Consider the following 14,891-nt stretch of genomic DNA (forward strand, 5'->3'; position numbering starts at 1 on the left):
CTATCGGTTTTATCTTCACATCAGCAATGAAATGACTAAAAGGAAAGGTGCATGAGGAAGCAGGAGGAAGTGGGACTTGGTTGATTCCTGAACAAATTGAGCCCTCGGATACCAACAGCTACTAAGTCATTGCTCTAAGTGTGAACCATTTATATATTTTTCTATAACTGAGTCATCTCACCTGCTAAGTTATTGCTTTTGATTCACTTTGTAATTTCATATCAATTTTAAGAGTTGTGATAACCATTTTAGATATGTCTTTCTATCCGATTTACCTGATTCACATAAAAATTACTTTTCCAAATGGAAGTGCTGGACGACTGAGAATTACTACTCCAGGCTTTGATAAAAGGTAGACTCTTAGATTGGAATTGATGCTAAGTGCCAGAACAGCCCTGAACAACCTTTTGAGTGCGTGTGTCCACTTGCATGCATTTGTGTGCCTTAAACTTGGTAAAGAAGTAACATCTGGGATGAATGTTCTTAAGTTTTGTTTGTAATTGACAGCTTTAGAGCACTGATAACAAGACGTGGAGTGGAGAAGTCTGATAAATGTCTACAGATTAAGCTCATCTCCTTTCACTTTTCTTATATAAATGTGCTGTGTCTCTAAAGCACTAGGGGTAGAAGTTGAGGTGATAGGAGGTGGGGTGGCTGAGAGGGAAGCTGACAGCTGTTTGTTCCTTTGTGAGATTAGGGTAAAGTTTCTCATTCTGACTCGCGGAGGCTGTGCTCACTAGTAAGACACAGTCAGGTCTTGGAAAAACTGACTGTGTGAGTCATTTGCTTGCAGTCACCTAGTAGCTCTGGGTTCTTGTGAAGGTTAAAAATGAGTGTTTGAAAAAATGTATTTCTGGAGCTAAGCTGTAAGATGAACATGTGTGTGCACGGTATCCATGCACTGTCTTCACACACCTGTGTGCCATTCTGAACAGATTCTAGTGCTCACTTTTTTCACATTTCAGCATTGCTGAAATCAGGATGCATCTTCTAATTCATGATGTTCTGTAATTGCTGTTGTCCATTTTTTTTCAAATGTGAATATCTCAGTAGTCGTTAAGCATATTATAATCAGTGGCATCTTAGATTGCATGACATACAGTTTATATCCAAATATTTACGGGAAACTGATCTCAGAGATTTGTCGGACATTTCACTTTCCCTTCAAAAGTAAAGCAAGATTTACTCTGACAGTAGTAGTTGAGGTCAAGAGAGAAACCATTTGATCGTGGTATCCCATTTCCTTAATAAGTAACATACAAATGCAAAATGCAACATTCTCTTAGAATCCCAAGTGATCGAAAGATTAGGATGCAAATTTATCATGCTTAATATAACCTGTGAAATGTACTCTTTAAACTTTGATCCCTCCATTTCTCACATTCAGCTCTTTCTAGTTTCACCTCATGATCATTTTCAAAAGAGGATGAAATTCATCATTTGTCATTTGTGTGTGTGTTTCTGTGTGTCTCTCCCTGTGTGTGACTATGTAAGAAAGCTATCGTTCCTCATTCATTCACACCTCCAGCAGAACGGACTATGTGTAGGACAGTGGGTTAAGGAACTCATTAGAGATTTACAGACTATTTAAGCAATCTTACAAGATTGTTAAGATTCAAAGTAAGATGACTCCACCCTCACTTTTATGGGTCAGACACTGTAGAATACAGAAAAAAGCTGTATACAATCTATAGAAGACACAGATTCAAGTCCTGGGGTAGGAATATAATGAATAGATTCAGATTTGGAGGCTGTTTAACAAAGAACCTTCTAAAAGAAATGGCTAAATATGGATAGATTTAATTTATTATCAGTCATGGTGTCCAAGGGCTTCCCTGATAGCTCAGTTGGTAAAGAATCCTTCTGCAATGCAGGAGACCCCAGTTTGATTCCTGGATCAGGAAGATCTGCTGGAGAAGGGATAGGCTACTCACTCCAGTATTTTTGGGCTTCCCTGGTGGCTCAGCAGGTAAAGAATCTGTCAGCAATGTGGGAGACCTGGGTTCGATCCCTGGGTTGGGAAGGTCTCCTGGAGAAGGGAAAGGCTACCCACTCTAATATTCTGGCCTGGAGACTTCCATAAACTGTATAGTCCATGGAGTCCCAAAGAATTGGACACGACTGAGCAATTTTCACTTTCATTTTCATGGTGTCCAAGGAAAGAAGCACAAGCTGGAATGAAGATTGCCAGGAGAAATATCAATAACCTCAGATATACAGATGACAACACCCTTATGACAGAAAGTGAAGAGGAACTAAAAAGCCTCTTGATGAAAGTGAAAGTGGAGAGTGAAAAAGTTAGCTTAAAGCTCAACATTCAGAAAACTAAGACCATGGAATCCGGTCCCATCACTCCATGGGAAACAGATGGGGAAACAGTGGAAACAGTGTCAGACTTTATTTTTCTGGGCTCCAAAATCACTGCAGATGGTGATTGCAGCCATGAAATTAAAAGATGCTTACTCCTTGGAAGGAAAGTTATGACCAACCTAGATAGCATATTCAAAAGCAGAGACATTACTTTGCCAACAAAGGTCCGTCTAGTCAAGACTATGGTTTTTCCTGTGGTCATGTATGGATGTGAGAGTTGGACTGTGAAGAAAGCTGAGTGCCAAAGAATTGATGCTTTTGAACAGTGGTGTTGGAGAAGACTCTTGAGAGTCCCTTGGACTGCAAGGAGATCCAACCAGTCCATTCTGAGGGAGATCAGCCCTGGGATTTCTTTGGAAGGAATGATGCTGAAGCTGAAACTCCAGTACTTTGGCCACCTCATGTGAACAGTTGACTCACTGGAAAACACTCTGATGCTGGGAGGGATTGGGGGCAGGAGGAGAAGGGGACGACAGAGGATGAGATGGCTGGATGGCATCAGCGACTTGATGGACGTGAGTCTGAGTGAACTCTGGGAGTTGGTGATGGGCAGGGAGGCCTGGTGTGCTGCAATTCATGGGGTCGCAAAGAGTCAGACACGACTGAGTGACTGAACTGAACTGAACTGAACTGAAGGAGAGACAGTTGCATTATTCTATATTGATTTATTTCTTGAGTGATTATTATACGTCAGGCATGGGAAGTAGCATTTAATTATTCTTTCCAACCTTGAGGTCCTGCTTCATGACCTAAGTCAAATTGTTTAACCCTACCTGAGGCTTACTCTGCTGTTCAAAAAGAGTGGATCATGCCTGCCCTGCCGCCTTCCCTGAGACTTTAATGAGATGTACAATAAAGCATTTTGTAAATTATAACATTTTAATAATATAATAAAATATAACAAAATAATATAATATATGCCTGCCTGCCTGCCAAGTCACTTCAGTCATGTCTGACTTCTTGCAACCCTATGGACTGTAGCCCACCAGGCTCCTCTGTCCATGAGATTCTCCAGGCAAGAATGTTGGGAGTGAGTTGCCATGCCCTCCTCCAGGGATCTTAACTCATCTTCTCAGGCTCCTGCATTGCAAGTAGGTCATTTACTGCTAAACCACTGGGGAAGCCCAGTATAACATACAGGTCTGAAAAATGTCCTCAGAAATTATCTACGTCTTCTTCCTAGTGCTTCCTCCAATTTAGAAGAATTTTTCACAGGATTTTAACGTTTAATAATCCTTTAGTTGAAACTTCAGCAAATCTGCCAGTAGATTACATATTAGATTGGGAGGTGAAGGAAGGGTGGTTCTGGGAGGATCTTTTTAGGGTGCTGTCAGCATTCTGGGAGTGTTCTTTATAGTTTGGAATTAGGAACTGCTGACGTCATGATCAGTCATATTGTCATGACGATATCAGAGTTTCCTCCCTTGCCTTTTCTTCGCTTGGGGAGTATCAGTTTGCCACAGGTCTGTCATCTGTTTGTCCCATATGTTAAGTGTATTAGAGAACTAGAACTAGTCATTTCTTAAAGACACTCAGGGTAGGGAATTTTTATAAGCTCCTTATGTAGCCCATTGCAGTACTCTTAACTAAATATGCTATTACTTGAAAGTTTGTCTTCATCTACCCCCTCTGAATAGAAATTTACTTCTAATTTCATATTTTCTTATGTGAACCTTAACATTTATTGTTTAGTGGAGAATAGAAAGCTTTTTAGCATTCTCACTTATTATTCTGTTGTCCTCCTCTTCAGGTAAAATTAACTTAATGGTCTTCTTAGCAACTAAAGAGAAAGGAAACTGTTTTATTGTTTTTTTTCTTCTGTATTTTGAATGCTTTAAACCCTAATCTGTGCTGTGGATCCCAGGGTTTGCATAGACATTGTTTGTCTCCCAGCATTTAGGAATGTCTTATGCCTTTTGTCATTCTTGGCTTATATGAGGGTTTTGTTTGTCCAAGGTAGTTGTTCAGTCTGTACTCTCCAAATTTTCATTCAAACAGTTGATTTTTACCTATGGAAAGGTGATGAGTTTTGTTTTTCATGATTTAGAGATTTTTTTTTTTTTGGCTCTAGTTTTTCACAAATTCTGTTGACTTCCTAAGCACTTTCTGTCTCTTCCCAAGTCATGTAGGAAGAGGTGAATGTAATTAGCTGTTTCCATAGCACATCACCCCTTCCTGCCTCACTTCAGCTCTTATCCTTTACACATAGTCTGATTACTACAGACTATTCTTTCCTATTTTTATAGAAAAACATAGGAAAGAAATTTAACTTACAGAGAACCTATGCCAGGAATTTGAGTGAGCTTTGATTTTATTAACTAATCTGCAAGAGCAAGGAAGTAACTAATTTATGATAGGCTATACATAAAATTAAGTATAAATTATTTGTTTGAAATTTAGAGGATGTTGTGCCACAGAAATAAATATCCCAAATGATGATTAGGATATTAGTTGTCTGATAAGCATTTATGAGTCCCCTAATAAAGCTAATCTCAAATATGGTCTCCCACTAGATTGTGGGGGAAATTCGATTCTCAGTTTCAGTTCAGGATTTTGGAAATACCTTTTATGTAATCACCATCCCAGGTTCTTTTCTGCTTCTCTCCCAACTCCATTCTACCAACTATCCCTGAGAATAAGACTAGTGGTTGCAAGAGGAGTTACATCTTAGCAAACATTAATTGAATAAGATACAGGAGCTAGGTTGGGTCAGAATGTGTATTTGTACTATTAAGTATGTAATCTAATATTGGAAACTTTGTCTTTGTAATAAACTGAATGGAAATTCAGTGTAATTTCTTATCTTTTAAAGAGTGATTTGCCCAAGTCGTGTAGTTGGTAATCGGTGAAGCTTAGATGCATACCCAGGCTTGGGCTCTTAGGTTTTTCCCCACAGGGTTTGGATTTGAACTGTAGATCATAGTAATAATAGTCATCAGGACTATCACTGGGGGTAGGCAATTTGGATTCAGAAAGACCTAAGTTCAAACCTCAGCTCTATCATATTGGATCTGTGGCCTTGGAAAGGTTATTTAAGCCTGAACCATCAGGGAAGGCTAACAGTGAGCCTCAGTTTCCCCTTTAGTAAAATGGGCTAATTATTATTCTCTCATGGTGTGTGTGTGTGTGAGAGAGAGAGAGAAAGAGAGAGAATGAGGGCAGGAGAGAGGAACTTGCTGAGAAAAATGCCTAGAATATAGTAGTTACTCAATAAATGACATTTATTAGTCCATACAGAGAAGCTGCAGTAGGGCAAAGCCCATTTCTTCTGTTTTGTTCACCAGGATAAATTTAAGAATCATTAATATTGCTTCTGATAAGACTCATCAGAATTTGGCCATGTTTATGTTGTTCTATATGTCTTCCAGGATTATAGCTATAGAGCTATAGTTTTATTTTATTATAGTAGTTTCATTTTTATACACATGTGATTTTATATGTGTCTAGGGAGACTTTAGGTCTAGAATAAGATTGTAGAATTTTTAAAAAGCAAAATAGTAAATAATAGAAAATATTGCTGCTCCTTTAGAAATAGGATATTTTATCAACTCTATTTTGTATCAAGAAAGAACAGAAATTTGAAGAATCTGCTGACCTCATTTTTTTTTTCTTTTTTTCCTGCTTTGCTGGGAGCTAGAGGCTTTTGTTATATTTTAGACGTAGAGACTCTCAAATGTAAACACATTTTTTTAAGTTTGAACTGCTTACACTAACACCTACTATGTGGTTATATTTTATTCCTTAAATATTGTAATGTAAGGTAATGTTGGATAACTTTTCCCCCCTCTTATTTTCTGTTTTTAATGTGACTCAGATAAAAAAGGGTGCTTGAAATGCCTTAGCACCAATCGAGGATTAGAACCTACCACAGGTCTGCTCTCTTGTTGGCAGAGGTATTCTATTCTTATCTCATTGGACATCTTCTCTACACCCCTCAATGCACCCCCCCCCCCACCCCGCTCCCCACTGCTGTTTTCCCGGCTTCTTTCAAAGTTTAGCTCTCCCACCACACTTTCTTTGAGTAATTTTATTCAAGGGCTTCTTTCTCTCCTATATGAGGCCCAGCAACACATGTTGGAATGGGAGCCTCCCCTATCTTTTTTTGATTTTCCTTCTGCCTTAAGGAGTTTATTGGTAAGTGACGATTTCAATTGCAGTCACCCCACATCTACATTCTCCCTCATACCACCCCTCTCTCTCTCTTATACAGACACACACACACACACACACATTTTTGTTTTTCTCATCTGCAGAATGCTTCTTTCTGAATGTCCCTCAAACAAAAACATTTATACAGCTGAGCTCCCCACGCCCTTGTTACATCCTGTATTGATCTCACCCTGCAGTGGACTTGCACAGTGCGTAATTGTACCACTTGGCTGGCACTTATCACTTAATGCCTTGCGTTATTCGTGTCCAGCAACTCAGTGCTGTAGGGGTTACAAGTACTCACCTGGGAATTGGAGCATTATTTATAAGGCTTTTTTGAGTCCCAGCTTTATAGTGTTGAAGGAGCACAGGACAGGATCTTTTAACCCTCACTCAGTCTGGGTTTGAACATTTGCTTGCTACTTCCTAACTCTATGGATAAGTCAGTGAGTCTTCACTTGTTTTCCTCGCATTAGTAAATGAAGCCTAATAACCCTTCCAACTTCATAGGGTTGTTGTGAAAGTGAAATGAGATGTGAAATTGATAAATGAAAGTCTCATTTTCAAAATATTTCTATGGGACAGATATCTTCTCAATTCAGATTCTCAAACTGTGGCTTTACAAACACTTGGGAGTCGCGAAATCTCATCTCCTCTACGAGGCTGCAGGCTCCTGCATGTACTGATGGCGCTGTCCTTATTAGCCTCATTCATAGCCTCCTCTTGCCTCGCAGTGTGATCTCTGATAGCACGCACAGTCTTCCCATTCATACAGAAATGGCCCTGGTCCAACATACAACCTCTTTAAAGGAAACAGGACAAAAACAAACGTGGGAGAAAACCTTGAGTTCACCTAGGCTCTTGAAACAGACCTTCTGTCAGACATTTTTTTTAACCTCTTAGGATTAAGCCTTGGAAAGCATCTTCATTCAGCCATTCAGCAAACAGTTCTCAAAGACACAGGCTCTCCTTACCTAAATTTGGTCTTTTTTACTTGTCCATTCAACCTGCTCCCTTGCTCCTTCTCTTTGATGATTAGCCAGCCTTACTAATAGCAGTTATTTACACAGTATACCTGCTGAAGTCTACAAACCACCACTATAAAACCTGGGAAAACAATAATAATAGCTGCCATTTATTGAGTGGGACACTTTGGTTGGAGTACCATAGATATACTTAGGACAGTCAGCGAGGAGTCTGAGACTCAGAGAGGTTAACTGGCTTGCCCAAAGCCATGTGGCTAGTCAGTGGAAAGCTGAAATGTGGAGCCAGATCGGTTTGGCTGTTTAATTTTGTCCCTTGGATTGCAAAGTCCAGATTCACTTAAGCTATCTGAAGAACGAGGGGTGGGGCTGGTTACCCGTACACACAGAGGGGCTGTTGTCAGTCTGAAGAGCCAGAGCAGCTCAGGGACTCCATCATGTCCCCGCCAAGTGCTCACCCGCTCCTGGCATCTGCTTGCCTCTCCATTTGCTGCCAGTCAGCTTCCTGTTACTCATAGTTTCTGCTTCCTCATAACCTTGGCTTGCGTATGGTTTTGGCTTTTTGTGGCCTCACTTCTACCCCTGGCACTGTTGCAGTTTCTGCCCCTTCCCTAACTGGTTCAGTTTTCTGAATCAGATTCCCCGGGGGTGAGGATCTGATTGGCTCTGCTCATTTTTTCAGTCCCAGCCATGTCATAGGTCACTGGCCTATCTGTGGATTGACTGCTCTTGGGTCAGATTCCCACAGCTTTACCCACCAGCTGAGCTGGGCTGTGGAGGATATTGTCTGCCCACTCAACAAAGTCTCAGTTTCCCTTTCAGGAAGATGAGCATCTACTGGGCAGATTCCAAAGCTCTAGTTTTGACCACGATAACTTAAGAGTTTCTCTGGAGTGCTTCCTTGCTTTGTCCTAAAATATAGTTTTTTCAAAGGTCAAGTGTACTTTCCTAGATGAATCTCACTAATGTTTCTTCTTATAGCCATTTATAAATAATCACTTGTGAATATTTATAATTGATTATATATGTATATATTATATATATGGTTTAGTATTTGTTATTTCTTTTAGGTTGAAATTATTTGGGTTCTAGTGACTTTGTTTATTTTACATTTATAGTCATTGAGGGTGGAAAATCTATCTTCTCCTTTCTTTGCAGTGCTTAGTTAAGTGTGTAGTGCCTTCCTGAGTCTGGAACTTTTGAACCCTGGCTTGTAGACATTGTATAAATATACACCTTTCCTTGTTTCCTTTTATGCCATCCACCATATAGAACATTTTGTTTTGTGGCTATTTAGGTATCATTTTTATTCTTAAAAATAGTCCTTGAAATATTTTTAATGTTCTTAGTATATTTTAGTTACCTAGTTATTAAAATGGCTCTTGTAGTCCAATTTAAATTGTATTATCATTTAAAATCTTGTCTTAACCCTGTAAAACAACTGCAGGGTATCAAATCAAGTCTTCCCGTTCTAGAAGAGCACAGTATCCAAAGCATCATGACCTTAGAGCAGAACCATAGAAAAATTAATCTATGCTGTTCTTTTGTGGTTTAGACTGTGGTTTCCTAAGAGACCAGTCATGACAACTGAGGTTGTACATGGAATTTTTTCCATAGATGACAGGTTTGAACTGCTGGGGTCTTGGGCATTAAGTTCTCAGCAAAAGGCATCTATGACTTGAACAGTTCTACCTAAAGCCTTCTATTTTATACCGGTGTTTGATGACTTGTGGTAAAAGGATCTGGTGCCTGGAGACAGCAAAGGAGCAGCCAAAATGGCATGGAGTAGTCCTAAATAGTATATATATTAACACAGAACTGAATGTTAGTTGCATTGTTTTTATTCAATCAATTAAAATAACAGATACGTTTCTCTGAATGTTATCTAGCAAGTTCTTACTTGCCAAACTGTTCACCTAGTGCTGTGCTTAGAGTAAGTTTACTACTGCTGCTTTTTCTTTTTTTAACAAGAAGAATTAGAAATTATATGTATAGTTTGTGTATATAGTTTTTAAGTAGGTGACACTTGCTAGTTCTCATCACTTTTGTCAGAGAATGTTCGGAGCCCCTCTGTATACCGAGGTGGTTCCCGAGGTCAGCAGTGGGAAGGGTATCTAGGTTGGATATTTTTCAGCTCCTTGCTGCTGGTAACACCCTTGAATGGTCACAGCTTTGCTAGAAGATTCGATTTCCATAGGGACCACTTTGTTTTTCTTAGGGCAGCCAGAAGTTGAGTGCCTTCACTTCATAGCCGAGTTAGAAGTTTTCATTATCATGGCAGATGGCCCTTTCCAGGGAGGCGTTAGAGGCCAGAGGCCAAGGAAGAACGCTGTAATATTGACCGCTTAGTGTGGTAATATTATCCCTGATAGTCTCTGCTGAACAGGCCAACTGTCCCAGTGGCCCATCCACACACTGCCTGTGGAACTTGCTCTAGAGGCCATCTGCATTGCTCAGGTTCTATCTGGGCTTGATATGCTAACGAATGCAAAGTTGATCAGAAAAAAAAAAAAGTGGGGGCATCTTGAATCGCCTTAAATAATTTCAGTTGAAAAACAAAGGAAACTACCTCCTCCCTTTGTCCCTGTTTTGCAGTTTCTGTGTCCCTTCAGTGGAACACATTTGTGTCGTATCTAATAATTAAATATAGAAGGATCGTACTCCAGTTTTCGAGAAGGCTTGCTAAACCGATGGCTTGAAATGATTTTCGCTATTTGATTTTGGCATCTCGAAGGTAAGCTTGCCAAACTTTGGCATAGGAATGAAGCACGAACTTTACTGTGCGTGTTTGCGGTGAGGGGGTGGGGAGTGGAGACTTATTATCTCTTCTAAAATTTTCGCGTGAGAATTGGGGGAACGGGGATTTGCAGAGGTTTGATGGAAGGCTGGTGTGTTCACTGAAGTAGGTGTGATCGCCCGCACCTTTTCTAGGAGGGTGGACGGTAGGCGGGGGTGGGGGGGTAATTTGGAAGGATGAAAGAAAAGATAGAACTGGGACCAGCTGGCTTCCTACTCAGGTGTTAGCGTGATCCCCGACGCGGTGCCCTGAAAAGGGGCTTCGAGCCGGGGTGCAAAGCTGCAGCGGGTGCTGAGGCCAAGAATCTAGGAGGAAAAAAAAAGAGGAGGGGGGGTGGCTACTCCAAGGAATGTGCGGCATGCGGGGAGCCAGACCCAACCATTGCACCGGAGCGGGGGCGCCGGCGGCTTCCCCGGCCGCGTGGCCCCCGCCCCGGCCCCGAGCCCGGGAGGGAACGCCTGGGGGCCGGCCGGCGGGCCGGCGGGGCGGCGGGCGCGGCGCCGGGCGGGAGGGCGGGGAGGCGCGGGTGGGCCTGGGCGCGGCGCGAGGCGGTGCGCGGCCGCCTCCCCGCCCCCGGCGGGCGCGCTCTCGGGGCGGTGGTTGAGGCCGCGGTAGGTGGGGACGCGGCGGCGCTGCTCCTCCGCTGCCGCCGGGAGAGTCCGCGGCGCCGCCAGCTCTGCGCGCGAACTCCCGTCCATGGCACGCAGGGCGGCGGCCGCCCGAGCTGCCCGAGTCCTGCCCGCCGCCGCCGCGCCGCACTTTTAGGCTACTCGGGAGGTCGAGGGTGGAGGAGAAGTCAGCCCGGAGCTGCAGCCCCCGCCGGCCGCCGCCGCGCGGCGAGAGGGAGTTCCCGGAGCGGCCGCGGCCCCGGCCGGCCCCCTCCCTGCGCCCTCCCCCCTCGCGGCGAGGCTGCCCCGCGCCCGCCGCCCGCGCCCGCCGCGATGATCTTCCCCAGCAGCAGCGGCAACCCCGGGGGCAGCAGCAGCTGCAGGACGCCCTATCGCAAGCAGGTGAGGCGGCGGCGGGGATGCCGCGCGGAGGCCGGCCACCCCGATCTACAAAAGGCGGCAGCGCCCGGCCAGACTCCGCTGTCCTCCTCGGAGGGACCGGGCTGGGCGGTGACCTTGTTTCGCAGGAGGCGGCCCGCGGGGACGGCTCGGGCCGTTGACCTTAGCTGGGGAGATGCCCTCGCTCCCGCCGGCCGGGCCGGGCAGGACGCCGAGGAAGGGGAAGGGGCGGCGGCGCGGCGAGAGCAGGAGCGCTCCGGGCTGGGGGCTTCGCCTAGCTCTGCAACAAGTTTGGTTTTTTTTCTGGAAACCTTTGTGTGTGTAAGAGTAAGATAATAAGTCGTAACACTGGGCTACAACAATCTTCACTTGGAACCTCAAAGAACCTACCCGATTCGTACTAAACCCGGAAGACCAATATGTGTGTGTGTGTGTGTGTGTGTGTGTTCGCGCGCGCTCCCCCCTCCCATTTATATATTAAAAAAAAAGAAAGAAAGAAAGAAAAAGAAACAGGAACTTCTGCTGTCACTTTCTCAAGGTTTTCAGTTTCCAGCAGCAAAGGGGAATCCTGTGACATCTAGTTGCAGAGATACTTGGATAAGCCTGAGTCATACACATGCCTTTTCCTATTTTAATACCGTTTCATACATTTTTTAACAGATTGAACTCCAAAGGCACTTAAGTGGTTAGATCAAAATCCCCTGCCGGGAAAATGAGTGGAGCTGGAAGCTTATATTCATAGCCTTTTGTTTTGTTTTTCATCTTTGTTTTTAAAAGAAGGTTACTGAAGCCATGTTGTGATAAATCTCACAGAGCCTTTCAGCAGCAGCAAAAACAAAACGTAGCCTTAAATTATGTAAAAAATGTGCAGGTCTGTTTAGAAAAGGTTAAACTGATTTAGAGGTCAGTGGCAAGATGCTTGTTGAGAAAACAAAAACACGATTGCAGATATTTTTCTTCCATAATATATCTCTTGTCTACATCCTTAGCCACTGAAACAAATCAATTAAGTTATTACCCCCATAATGATTCAATCAAACTGTATCCTTCCATGCAGACCATGGCTCTGTTAAGATCATGACAGATGACAGCGATGCCTGGTGGCTTTCCTAAAGGCGTTCACAGGGTTATTGATTATGTTTAGTCCCTTTTGTTCTCAGACTCATTTTGGGGCAGGGAAGGCATATCTTAGCATAAGTATGTCTGAAAGTGGTCCTAATTTTCTGAACACAGTGACAGTGTCCAAAAGTATTGTTTTCTGGCCCTTGTGTCTTTCACTTGTTAGCTTCCCCTTAAAAAGACAGTAAACACACCTAGTCTGTGTTCCCTTCCTGCCCAAGTAAATGAAACTTTTACCTGGCTTAAGAAAAGTCCCTCCTTTTAATTTAAAAAAAAAAATCTACATTTGTGACTTGGTTGAAGTATATACTAAAATTGTCAAGATTCAGAAGCCGGCATCTCTGAACTCTCTTCCTGTGGCCTCATTTAAAAGAAATACCTGGGATCCAGTACACTTACATCAACTTCATAAACCAAGCCAGTTTACAATGAATATTCTCCTGAACCCTCCTCCCCTACTCACCTCCCTCTACCTGAAAAGATGGCTAATTATGTAAGGGCCTTGTGTATTCATTTATTTGTTGTCAAAACCCGGCGGGGTGTTAGCTCTGAAATGGGGAAAAAGCTCTGAGGGCGAGGCCTTTTGCTGTGAGGGGCTGGAGGTTTTGTGTGTGGAGGGGGACAGCCTGCTGGTCTGGAGCACGCTGATAAGATGCTCTTCTTTTCACTGGGCTCTCCTTAGATTCAGAGACTAAAAGGGCTGGCTGAATCAGAAAAACAAACAGACTCTTTTTTTCTATAGGCGAAGAAAGAAATGAATGTGTAGGCATTATACAGACACAAGACCCTGGGTACCAGTGGTATTTTGAGTCAAAGGTTTCTTTTGTTAGTATTTAGCCATTCACTGGGAAAACACACTTCCAGCACGGGGACCTGGTTACCATGAGTGACTTTGTGATCTCATCCTGGCATAGTCTAAATGGGAAGTCTAATTAATGCTTCTTAGAAGATTTTGTGATATCAAGCTTGCACCTTTCAGTTCACAATACTCTGTTCATTTAGATGAAAGAATAGGTACGTTTTAGGTGTATAGTGCAGTTTGATTTTAATATATAAGCTGTTAGAGCTGATTTAAGATAATTTGCCTGAGGAAAACACTGAATGTGAGGAATACTTGAAAATCGCCTTTGGAAAAAATAAGCCAGAGTCATATTTGTATTATACATATATATTAGTGGCAAACTATCATTGAGCATCTTGCAGCCTGTGGATTGCTGTTCTCAGTGCTTTAGGTGGATTAACTCATTTAGTCATCTTGACAGTCTTACAGGGCAGGTAATAATATCTTTATGTTTTACAGTTGAGGAAACCGAGACATAGTTTAAGTTCCGTGCTCAGTCTGTATGACCCAAAGTGCGGAGCCAGGATTTGGACCCTGGCAGCCAAGCTCTTTAAACTACCACACCTCGGCAGCCTGCTTATTACGTGCACATTTCAATGAAAACTGGCAGAGAGCTTCTCCACATCACTGCCCATCACCCTTCTAGTCTCAGAAAGTCTGGTTTAGGGATTCCTCCCACCTTTCTGGACTGGGGGCTGGGGTACAGGGTGGAGGGATAGTAAGGGAGTTGAAGGTGAAGAATGATGATGTGGATGACTTGGATAGTGAGTTCAGGATATTGAGGATTGGCAGCAATGTCAAAGGATTGCTTTGTGGAATGATTGTACGATTTCTTCTTACAACTTTACAAATATCGGAGTCAGCCAGTTTCAGTTAAAGCAGAAGTGGGTGATGCTCATCCTCCTCCTACTCCATGTTGTGTGTAGAGGGCATCAAGGAGCACCGATCTCTGGCATCATCCAGAATAAACAGGATTTTCCTGTATCACAGGCCTATGAGCTTGTTAGAAATACACCTGCTCGGCTCGGGTCAGAGTAAGATGCTTTGAGTGGAGTGATAACCCAGGAGGCAGTATCTAGGCAAAGACTGCTGGCTCTAGTCTCAGTGGAAAAGCCTGTGTGTCCAATTATTGTTAACTGTGACTTTCAGATATAGGATATAAAGCAAACCTAGTCTGATTATATGAGAACACCCCACAACCAAAATGAAAACCGCTTCTGTAATTGTGAAAATATTTTAGTATGTTTCCGTAGAAAAAGTGCTTTGTGCTGAAAAGGCCTTAATTAGAGAAAATAAATATTTCCATTTTATTTTCAACTGTTTTATTAGGTACTTCCCCCTTCGTGTTTCCTTACTTCCATTATGGAACTGCTTTCTTGAGGTAGTTGACTCAGTTATGTCATATGCTTGGTTTTTTACAAATTGAGGCATGTCCTTGTTTAGGGTTTTGAGCAAGGCCTCTTTTTTTGCCCGGTGGTTTGCAGTTGGGTCTTTTGCGGTAGAGGAGTGAATATAAGAATTTGTGTGTGTGTGTTTCTTTTCTTTCCAAATGATCTTGCCAACCAATAGCTGTACTTGATAAGAGTTGCTAACTTTTGATGAGTGAAGTACTTATCTCCTCAGTT

At 42.8% G+C, this 14,891-nt stretch overlaps 1 protein-coding gene across 4 annotated transcripts in view; it reads left to right on the forward strand.

The window, feature by feature from the left end:
- RBMS1 (RNA binding motif single stranded interacting protein 1) overlaps positions 1–14,891 on the forward strand; it is a 217,982-nt gene that overhangs the window by 76,206 nt on the left and 126,885 nt on the right. The window contains exon 1 of one of the 4 annotated variants that reach the window (XM_068969347.1): positions 10,175–10,236. The exons of 2 other annotated variants lie outside the window; for them this stretch is intronic. The gene's annotated coding sequence lies outside the window, so the exon portion shown is untranslated. Of the gene's footprint in view, positions 1–10,174; positions 10,237–11,274; positions 11,310–14,891 lie in introns of those variants that run through there. One more of the 4 variants, XM_068969348.1, reaches the window with a different exon arrangement.

Source organism: Capricornis sumatraensis, chromosome 3, assembly GCF_032405125.1.
Source record: "Capricornis sumatraensis isolate serow.1 chromosome 3, serow.2, whole genome shotgun sequence".
Taxonomy (NCBI): Eukaryota; Metazoa; Chordata; class Mammalia; order Artiodactyla; family Bovidae; genus Capricornis; species Capricornis sumatraensis.